The following is a 12,205-nucleotide window of genomic DNA, read 5'->3' as shown; positions in this document are numbered from 1 at the left end:
AATGGATGATAGATTTTAAGGCGTCTGGTATCGTGAAATAATCATTTTTAAGGGCCCAATGCTCTGCAATGAGTTAGCAGGGAGAATAAGAAAAGTATATATCAGGGACTGATATGTAATCTCCAATTCAAACCGTTAAAAATTTTGCAAAACGTAAGATACCATGTAATAAAAAATATTGAACTGAAGCTGTCTTCAACTTAAAATTTGCTACTGTTTTTAAGCTACTGATGATATATTTATCGCTCTAACAAGACAAAGTAGCTATTTTATTTCTCTAAAAATCGAATGTTTTAGAAATTAATAAAAACAAGTCACTTTGTCATTAGGGACTTTTATTTATTTATTCATAAAGGCTTACCAACTAAATACAATTTATTAACTTATGCACTAAGAATTCAACAAATATAATAAAATAGTTTAAATGTACTTAAATTATAGGTAGGCACAACATTACTATACGAAATACATGTGATATTTTAATATCTAAAATCTATAAATTTTGGAGAGCAATATAAATGTGTTTTTTGAAATTAAGAAAATTTAAAAGAAGATATCAATATTTTCATCTATTTTAAAAATAAAATTATGTAATTGTAACATTAGCTGTAGAGGAGAGTTTAAGCCATAATTATTGTGGTGGAATTTAATGAGCATTGGGGAAAAAGTAAATAATATATAATATAATATATATAGAAAGACTTTATACTATATTCACTACAGACTGCCGTCCGCGGGTCCGTGTGCAGGCGACGGGAGGCAGTTTGCCGCTGACTTTCACACAATTATAATAGTTATACAGGGTTGGTGTGCGCCCGTGAATCCAAATAGCTAGCTAGCTCCGCCCACAGGCTGAAGGTCGTTGGCGTGATCCTAAGCCTTAACCAACCTTTTAACCCTTTACCAGTGGGAGGCTCCTTTGCACAGGATGCCGGCTAGATTATGGGTACCACAACGGCGCCTATTTCTGCCGTGAAGCAGTAATGTGTAAGCATTACTGTGTTTCGGTCTGAAGGGCGCCGTAGCTAGTGAAATTACTGGGCAAATGAGACTTAACATCTTGTCTCAAGGTGACGAGCGCAGTTGTAGTGCCGCTCAGAATTTTTGGGGGTTTCAAGAATCCTGAGCGGCACTGCATTGTAATGGGCAGGGCGTATCAATTACCATCAGCTGAACGCCCTGCTCGTCTTGTCCCTTATTTTCATAAAAAAAAGGTTCAATAAATTTGTGATCGTACTTTGAATAAAAATATTTAAATTTTTATTGAATCTTATTAAATTGAATCATTATTATCAATCAGTATTTATTGATTAAGTTATAGTAAAAATTCAAGCATATTTAAGTGTTTTGGTAGATAAATGTAAATATAAAATTGTATTACTATTTGATTAAGGTTCATATGTTTTATTAGGTTGACAGACCGTATCAAAACAATCAAAATAGAAAACAAATCGACAAGTAGCCAGCTCTTGCTGTAAATAAAAATTCATAATTATGTAAGCAAATATTGATCCCAGTGTCACCACATGCCACGCGCGTCGATATCACTCTAAAATGTTCAGGTAATAATAATAACATTTCGTACGCAGTGCGCGTCTTAGGCGGCTGAAAATGACGTGGTGTGTAAGAGCCCTTGCGAATTTAAATTTTTATAAGGTACTAATTGATTAAGGTACATTGATAACAAATATTCATAAAACGAACGACACATACTCCTATTTTGTAAGTCAGAATTTGTAAGCATTACAACGAAGTTTTTTCGAATGTCGACATTCATAATCGCAGTAAAAATATCTTCAAAAAATAAATTATTAAAATATTAATGAATACACTATGTACGGTCAACAGCATGTCGACTGTACATCACGTTTCGCGTATCAGCGTTTACGTCGCCTCGCGTTATTTCCTAAGTAATATTGTAACCAGTTCGCGACAAGCCGCCGATCGATTCGCGTGCTCATTACCATACCAACATTTTACCATTTTACCATATAGCATAAGTTAAGGTTTCAATATACCATTTGAGCCTAACTTGTGTTTTACTCTGTACGGAACCAAACCACCGTACATTGTGGTCCTTCGGCCTTTTGTTAACCAGTGACCAGAATTTTTTTTAACCATTCCAAGGACATTGTGGTCCTTCGGCCTTTTGTTAACCAGTGACCAGAATTTTTTTTAACCATTCCAAGGACATTGTGGTCCTTCGGCCTTTTGTTAACCAGTGTATTTTTTAACCATTTCGAGGACACAAAAACATTGTGATCCATCGTTCTATTAACCAGTACCATTAGTTAACCATTTTAACCAAAATTCGTCGCGTGTGTAGTGAACCAAATTAGTGTTGACCAAAGTGCTTGTGTGTGGAGTGTAACCAGTTCACCAGATCGGCGATACTACCAGCGACTACCAACGGGGAGACTGCTGAGGACACACCAGGTCACCACGTACCAGTCTTCAAGTAAGATCTTTCCTTTTTATCACTCACCACTCTTTACCACTCTCTTTTGCCCCGTAACCATGGAGGCTCTATTAACCACCCAAAACCAGATTATGTCCGCGATTAACACGCAGTGTGTTAATTTCAAGAAGGACGGGCCAGAACGAAAGACACCCGCCTATATTGAAAAACGTCTCAACGCTTTAGACTCGTACTGGAGTGAATTCCAGACCAACCATACTAGGCTTTGTGCTGAGTTTGAAGACCCTAACCATCGCTACTTCGCGGAAAACCATTACCAGCGGACGAAAGATTTTTACCAGGAAGTTAGGAATATGATTTCTAATTACGTAACCAGCGATCCCAGCAAACCATTACTGAGACCTGCTACACCATTATCGCAGGGCTCAGATAGGCGCGATATTTTCTCTCCCGCTCAGGAGGGTCCCTCTTTTAGCTTCCCTGCACCAAAGCTATCGAACCAGGGCAACTCCAGTAGGGTCGAAGAAATGCTGCGAAAGCAGAAGAGCAACTTCAAGGCGCTATCCCGTACCATAGAGGCTGTCGACCTTGAAAGCTGCTCCGACCGCTGGGAGTTCGAAGATATTTTACGAACTATCCAATCAAGATGGTCGGTCATCGATTCTCTTCACTGGGACATCGACAGCGAAGGGCTGCTCGACAACGAAGAGTATGAGACAGCATTCGCTGAGATGGAGAAGAAATACAACACCATGAAGAAGGCAGTGAACAGACAGATGTGGTCGTCATCTTACAGGGAACGTTCAACCCCACAAATGGACATTCCCACCTTCAGCGGAAACTACCAAGATTGGATATGTTTTAAAGATTTATTCTCCGAAACAATTCACCATAATAAATCTTTACCAAATGCGCAGAAAATGCAATTCTTGAAAAGTAAGCTCCGTGGCGAGGCTGAAAAATTAGTTCACCATTTACGCATCAATTCTGAAAACTACGAAGTATGCTGGGACATATTAAACCAACGTTACCATAATACTAGGTTAATATTTAATTCTCACATACAATTGTTACTAACCATGCCTACGATTCAACATCAATCTGCAGCGGTCATCAAAAAGTTACATGACACCACCAACGAGTGTCTTAACTCTATAAAAGCAATGGGCATCGACATTTCCAACTGGGACCCATTGATCGTCTATATTTTGTGCCAAAAGTTAGATACTGAAACCCATAATGATTACATTGTGTCGCTTAAGAATCCAAAAGAATTGCCTACTTTGTTAGATTTTTTGAAATTTTTAGAAATTAAATTTACTTCGTTAGAAAGCTCTCGTCGTAAGCAGGACTTCAACAAATCAAATTCATCCCAGGTACACCAAAACCAATACCAAAAACCATGGGCTGAAAAGCATACCAATAACCATTTACATAATTTTATGAACAGAAATTTTAAACCAAGACCAGCTGTAATAAACCACGTCAATACGAAACCAGTACATATTGCGCCACAACGGAAATGCATACTCTGTAAAACGTGTTGCCATGAATTGTTTAAATGCAAACAATTTCTAGAATCCGCACCGCTGAATCGACTTAAGGTCATTGAATCCAACAAATTATGTAAAAACTGTTTAATTAACCATTATGACAAGGAATGTTCTTCGGAAAAAACTTGCCGTTTTTGTAACCAGCAGCATAATACTCTTCTGCATAATGCTCTTGTCACTTTTGCACCATCTACTTCTAGAAATACCGAGATCGAAAATTCTCCTAGAAAATCCAATATATGCGTTACCAATGCCCCACAAGAAACCATGCCCAAATTATTAGCAACAGCTAAAGTTAATATTATGTCTATGGATGGCTGTCACCATACCATGCGAGCCCTCATAGACCCGTGCGCGGAGTCATCTCTCATTACAGAGAATGCCGCTCAACTTTTAGGCCTACCCAGGATTAAGCGCCACTGTGTGGTGGTCGGAGTAGGCGCAAAAGCCAACAATAGTAAGGGAGTCGCACAGCTTTCAGTGTCATCTCTTCATAATAATTTCACATTTAAAACGGAAGCCTATGTGATGAAGCATGTCGTCGGGAATTTACCACACGAAACATTAGAAAAACCAGCTTGGCCGTATTTACAAAATTTACCACTCGCAGATCCAGAGTTTTATAAAAGTAGACCAATAGATTTAATTTTAAGCGTTGAAGTTTACGAATTAATTATTTTACCAGGTTTAATTCGTAATGGCACATCACTACCAATCGCGCAAAATACCAAGCTCGGTTGGATTCTTAGTGGTACCATAAAACCAAACCAAACATATTGCAACGTCGTCATGGTCGACTTGCAGGATATACAGCGGTTCTGGGAGATTGAAGATATCTCAGACAACTCTGTAAATATTACGGATGAAGATAACCATTGCCTTCATCATTATCAACAGCATACTACGCGCAAACCAGACGGACGTTATGTTGTACGGTTACCATTAAAACCAGAGATTACCAAAAAATTGGGTGAGTCTAAAACCAAAGCCGTAGCCCAATTTCGGCAATTAGAACGCAGATTTTGTAAAAATAAAATTATCGAACAGAACTACAAACAATTTATCCATGAATATATTAATTTAAACCATATGAAGAAATGTAATAGTAATCCGATACTTCAGTGCTATTTACCTCACCATTGTGTAATCAGAACGGATTCCACGACGACTGCCACGCGAGTTGTTTTTAATGCCTCAGCGAAAACTTCGACTGGACTTTCGTTGAATGACCTTATGTACTCTGGACCAAATTTACAAGAGGATTTGTTTACTCTCATATTAAAGTGGAGGCAGTACCAAATAGCCTTCACAGCCGATATAGAGAAGATGTTCAGATTTATAGATGTCCATGATGATGACCAGCCGCTCCAGAAGATCGTGTGGAGGGACTCTGAAAAGCAACCATTAGAAGAATACCAACTTACCACTGTCACATACGGCACCAAGGCCGCACCATTCCTAGCCATGATGACATTGAAACGTCTGGCTAAGGATGAAGGTCACCGTTACCCAGAAGCAGCAGAAGTTCTGGCTACCAGGCTCTACATGGATGACCTCCTCCATGGACATCATGACCTCCAGTCTGCAAAGAGGCTGATTTCCGACCTCATAAATCTCCTTAAGTTAGGTGGATTCAATCTAAGGAAGTGGTCGTCAAATCAACCAGATGTACTACCAGATAACCAGTTACCATGCGAAGACCAAGCATATGTTTTTAAATACCAGGAATCAACCAAGGCATTAGGACTTAAGTGGCATCCCGACGAAGATTATTTCACTTTTCAATTGAATTCCGAACCAGTCAGTAAACTCACCAAAAGAAGTTTACTCTCGAATATATCGAAGATATTTGATCCGCTTGGATGGCTTTCACCAGTTACCACCAAGTTGAAACTACTCTTCCAGGAAGTATGGCTCTTAAATCTTCTGTGGGACGACGAATTACCAGCTGACATCAACACAAAATGGAAAACCATAGAGGCTGACATCACGAAAATTAGCCATATTACCATACCAAGGTGGTTGCAGTCTTCTAAGAACGACACCATTGAATTACATGGGTTTTGTGATTCATCACAAAATGCCTACGCTTGTGTTGTATACTGCAGAGTCAACAATATTACCAGCAACCAGTCTTCTGTAGTATTAGTAGCTTCGAAGTCTCGTCTCGTACCTGTAAAGAAAAATGTATCGTTACCTAGATTAGAGTTATGTGCAGCGGTTCTACTTACCAAGGTCATGAAGATCACCTGTAAATGCCTATCAGATTACAACATCAAAATCTACGGTTGGTCTGATTCGACAGCTGTGTTAGGCTGGCTCAACGGCGACCCATGTAAATGGAAACCATTCGTCGCGAATAGGGTGAAGCAGGTCATTGACATTATACCATCGAGTAGCTGGCATTATGTGTCAACAAAGGACAACCCAGCTGACTGCGCAAGTAGAGGCATTACCACAGAACAGCTGATTAACCATTCCATGTGGTGGATAGGTCCCCACTGGCTAAGATCGTTTGAAGAGTCCAAATTAACCAATAAATTATATACAACCTGCGAAGAGCTTAAAAAACCATTATTAAAAATAAATGTAAACACAATTAAATATCAAAACAAGGTTATAGATAGTATAATTAGCAGATACAGCGATTTTACGCGAGCTTCAAGAGTGCTTGCGTGGGTGTTACGTTTTACACCTAAGTCATTTAATACTAATAAAACAAACTACTTAACTATATTAGAAATAAGAAAAGCTAAAAACTTAATTATAAGGCATATACAACAAGTAGAATTTTTAGAAGATATACAATATATTAAAAACCATAACCAACCTAACCCTAAGAGTAAATTATTAAAATTGAAACCATTTATTGATAACCAGGGGCTCTTGAGGGTTGGGGGGCGATTGACCAACGCCAAAATAGAAGATAGTATGAAACATCCGTGTATTTTACCACATAACCATTTGCTTACTGACATGATTATTGACCACGCGCATAAGATGACCTTTCATGGGGGTCCCCGGTTAACCCTTGCTTGGCTGCGTCAAGAATATTGGATCCTGGGAGGAAACAATGCTGTAAAGAAGAGGCTACGGAGATGTGTGCTATGTAGAAGGCACGACCCCCTGAAACACGACCAGTTGATGGGAGACTTACCACCTGCAAGAATCAACAGGACCCGCCCCTTTTACCATTTGGGGGTTGATTTTACTGGTTTTGTTGACGTCAAGTCTGCGAAGGGTAGATCAGTGAGATGTACCAAAGGATATGTCGCCGTCTTCGTGTGTATGGCGACCAAGGCTGTACATTTGGAGTTGGTCTCTGATCTCACCGCCTCAGCATTTTTGGCAGCCCTCAGAAGACTTGCGGCCAGGAGAGGATCGCCCGGTCACATTTACAGTGACAACGGGACGAACTTTATAAAAGCAAATAGAGTTTTGCAAGAGGAGATTGTTAACTTGAAAACCATATTGAATGACCAGTTTTATGCAGAAATAGCTGAAATGTCGATAGAATGGCACTTCAACGCACCATCTTGGCCAAGCGCAGGCGGTCTCTGGGAGGCTGCAGTGAAGAGCTTGAAATACCACCTGAAGCGAGTAATAGGAGAACAAAAACTCACCTACGAGGAGTTCTCTACTCTTCTAGCTCAGCTAGAAGGATGCCTTAACTCCAGACCTCTGTGCCCGCTGAGTGAAGACGTCGAAGACTTAGATTGTTTGACCCCTTCTCATTTTCTGTCCAGTGGACCAACATTGACCATTGTTGAGTCAGAACACGACTTACGAACCAGATGGCAGTTAGTGCAGAAGATTTACCAAGATGTGTGGAAGAGATGGAGAGCGGAGTACCTCACACAGTTGAACGCTAGGTCCAAGTGGCGACGTTCACAACCAAATTTAAATGTTGGCGGCATTGTAATTATACACGATGCTAACCTGCCACCGGGTAAATGGGCTCTCGGTCGAATCGTGCAGCTACATCCGGGGCAAGATGGGCTAGTTCGAGTAGTCTCTGTTAAAACCAAAAATGGCATTATGAAGCGACCAGTAGTCAAACTATCTCTTTTACCTATTAACCACTCCAACGACGAAGACAGTAACCAAATTCATGAAACCACTGACCATAACCAGCCGAAACACCAGTCGAACGACGATTTACCAAAACCAAAGCGACGAGCTAGAAGAGGAATTGTTAATTTATTTACCATGGCACTTATGTTGTTTACCTTTTTATTTTCACCAGCCACGTGTGCATACAACGCTATAAACTTCAACGACAGTCAAAGTTTATATTTAGATAAAATATCAACCATGCGACTAGTTCAGGACGAATGGAAACTAGTTGTATACTACGATTTAAAACCATATTGGCAAGGCAGTAAATTGTTATCCAAATATATTGATCATATGGAATATATTTGCAAGGAATCGTCAGTCAGAAACCATTGTGAATCTATTTTAATACAATTACAGCACAGTTATACAGAGTTATCGCATTACAATAACATTCTGTCGACGCAGCAGTTCCCACGCGGGCACGCGCGGCGCAGGCGCGGCCTTATCAACGCTGTGGGTAATGTTGCACACGCGCTGTTCGGTGTACTCGATGACCAATTCGCTAAGCAGTATATTCAGGACATCGATTTAATTAGGGAAAACCAAAACCATCTTGCTGCTCTATGGAAAAACCAGACTTCCGTAATAGAAGCAGAATATAATGTATTGAAGAGGATGCAAGGCTCAATTGACAAACAATATAAAATATTTACTCATTACCTTAACCAGTTAAAGAACGCTACCAATGATGTCAAGAGTCAATTGAAAGACGTGGAAAACAATAATGAATTTTTATTATGCGCTATGGCAGCTAACAGCTTGGAGTCGAATTTGAAGAATGTGCAGGATGTTCTTTTAGATACTGTTTCGGAGGTGTACTTTGGGAAGTTCAACATACATCTTTTGAAACCCGACCAGCTTCTAGAAGAATTAAATATTATTTCCGGAAGATTGTCCAACGATTTAAGTTTACCAATAGAGAACACGCATACAGAATTAACCAAAATGTACCATTTACTCAAGGTCAGAGCGAAAATGCTAAATGACTATTTTATTTTTGAAATTAGAATACCATTAGTGAGTAGAGACCATTACCAAGTATATAAAATTTATCCTGTACCAAGACGGAACGGCAAAACCATGGTCACCCTAGTTCCAGTTTCGGATTACATTGCGATCAACTTACGAAGAGACTCATTTATGACCATATCACACTTAGAATTAAATAATTGTCTTCATTTAGATACTGAGACACAACTTTGTCCTTTGGAAAAACCAATTTCTCATATGAGTCATGATGACGTCATGTGCTCCAAAGACCAGGAGACGAAGCAGTGCAGAACCAAAACTGCCAAATGTCTAGATTGGTGGTCTCAGCTAAGCGAGGTCAATACATACTTTTTCTTTTGCTGCGACTCGTATCCAGTACGTATCATCTGTGGAGAGCAAATGTTTTCCAATCATCTTAATAATAGCGGCATTATTAGGTTGGGTCCAGATTGTGTTCTGAAAGGACAAGACATTACCATTTATGCTCGGAGGCTTCAGAACAATACATTAACCATACAGACGGATATACCAGCGATAGACATTCACCCCATCAACCACATCTTTAACCAGAATAAGACGTTCGTGTCGCTGATTTCGGAGCCAGCATCAGTGATGGGTGGTTACGATCAGGAGCTAGATGATATAGGCGCAAAAATAAAACAAATGAATTCAGAGAGTGGTCTAAAGGGTGGTATATCTTATCACGACGTTCACCACTACGTCGCGATATACGTGGTGGCGGGTGTGCTGGTGGCCGGGGCCGCCGCGTACGCCGTGCGGCGGTGGTGCCCGCGCCGCAGCCGACGCCAGGACTCCAGCGCGCCGCCCGCGCCGGCAGCCGCTGGCGCAGGGCCAGCCGCGTCGCACCCGCCGCGCCCTGAGCCGCGGGGTCTGACGAACGCAGCGTTTGTGTATAGTGTTAGTGACCAGTGTGTAAGTGTAGTTAACCACGGGCAATCTAGTGCTAGTAAAAATAGTGATAAGTGTAGTGATGAAGTGAAAGACCAATCCACTTCTCCTGTAGTGCATAGGCATAATTTTAGTGATTACTGTGGCTAGAGACATTAAGGTTACCATTAGATAATGCAAATTTGTTTATCACCTTGTCTCACGTCACTCGCTAACCATAACCATTTCTTTTTTGTACCATCTTCACCACCACTCTTTCTTCTCTCGCGGTGGCAGCATGTACGGTCAACAGCATGTCGACTGTACATCACGTTTCGCGTATCAGCGTTTACGTCGCCTCGCGTTATTTCCTAAGTAATATTGTAACCAGTTCGCGACAAGCCGCCGATCGATTCGCGTGCTCATTACCATACCAACATTTTACCATTTTACCATATAGCATAAGTTAAGGTTTCAATATACCATTTGAGCCTAACTTGTGTTTTACTCTGTACGGAACCAAACCACCGTACACACTAGATACGAAAAATGTTACTGGAGCAATATAAAATTAACAAATAGGTACATAAACACACGCACATATACATAAACACACACTACACGCACAGATACACATCCAAATATAAAATAAACACTATAACCGATTATAACATATAGTAGATATATATACAAAATTCGCATTCATACGCATAATATTGTTGTTATAATGTTTAAACTATACATTTTACTATGTTAAAGTAAATTAAGTTGAAATTCATAAGGTATTTTTTTTGTTTATAAGTTCTAGAAAGTAATGTAAGTTGAAAATTCATTAGTTGATTTTTTGTTTATATATAGAGACCTGTAATTGGTTATTATATGTACACTTATTTTTAAAACTCATTTGTAATATTTATGCTGTTGGTCTTTTCAATAAATAAATAATATAAGAGACAGCTCTGAAACACACTGAACACATAGATGAATTTATTTGGATATAGTGAATGCCTTCATTCATACCGTAAACATTCTATAGTACAAGTCGGTTCTCTCGAAACTTTGGCAAACCTAGTGGAAAAGCTTCCTCACTGTGTGCAGTGAACACTGGAGTTCTGTGTACCTACGCTGATTGTTCTGCATATCAATTGGATACCTCTAACAACTGCAATTTTGAACATAATCTAATAATAAACGATACTAAAATCCACTCTGAGCATAAAGTGGTTTCTGCTTTTGAGGAATTTTTTTCCGTCATTCCAGTAGCACCCTTCTCTCCTCCACCAGTGTTGCTGAGTCACTTCTTTTGGAAGATGTTAAAGAATGTAAAGAGAATTTCAAATTCAGTTTTTGTGAGACCAGCAAAATTATTAAAACTTTTAGATTTTTAGAAATGAAAAAAAACTGCTGATATATCTGTAAAAATAATAAGTTCAGTAATTGACGCCACATCACCATATCTAGCAATAGTTTTTAATAGCTGTATTGAACATGGCATGTTTCCTGACCTTCTGAAATATAGTAAAAATACACCAATATTTCAATCGGGACTCACTTCTGACCCGAATAACAGCTATCGTCCTGTTTCGGTGTTGCCAAACCTTAGTAAAATTTTCGAAAATAATATTTTAAGCCAACTCACTTTAACACTTATAAGTTACTTCATACAATACAAATTTGGCTTTTCTAGGAGACGCTCAACTAAGGATACAGGCGTTGAACACATCTGGAATGTTTTTGAGGCATGGGTGGAATAACAGAATGCACTTGGTATCTTCTGTGATTTATCTAAGCCTTTTGATTATATTCACATTCAACGCTGGTCAGGAAACTATGTCACTATGGTATAAGAGAAAAATTTAAAGAAATAAACATTTTGTTGCTTCTCAATATATTCTTGATAATATTCATAAGCACATTGAAGAATTTGCTAGAAACTGTGACATTCATATATTTATTTTTCAATTAGGGAACATAGTAATATAGTTATTATAAGGTTGCCCCACTTGCATTACAATCTAGCCTTAACTTAACTAATAAGTAATTCTACTTTAACTTAACCTGCTAGATACATTAAAATAAGAATGTGTCCATTAAACACATTTCTTAATGTCTCAAATAAAAGTCACGAAGTCACTTTGTTCATGTGTATTTTATAATATCACTATTTTTATATTGTATTACACTAATTCACTCAAATTCAAATTCAAATATTTTTATTCAAAATAGGATGTGAAAT

The sequence above is a fragment of the Leptidea sinapis genome, chromosome 23, assembly GCF_905404315.1.
Source record: "Leptidea sinapis chromosome 23, ilLepSina1.1, whole genome shotgun sequence".
Taxonomy (NCBI): Eukaryota; Metazoa; Arthropoda; class Insecta; order Lepidoptera; family Pieridae; genus Leptidea; species Leptidea sinapis.
Note: the sequence above shows the minus strand (reverse complement) of the source record.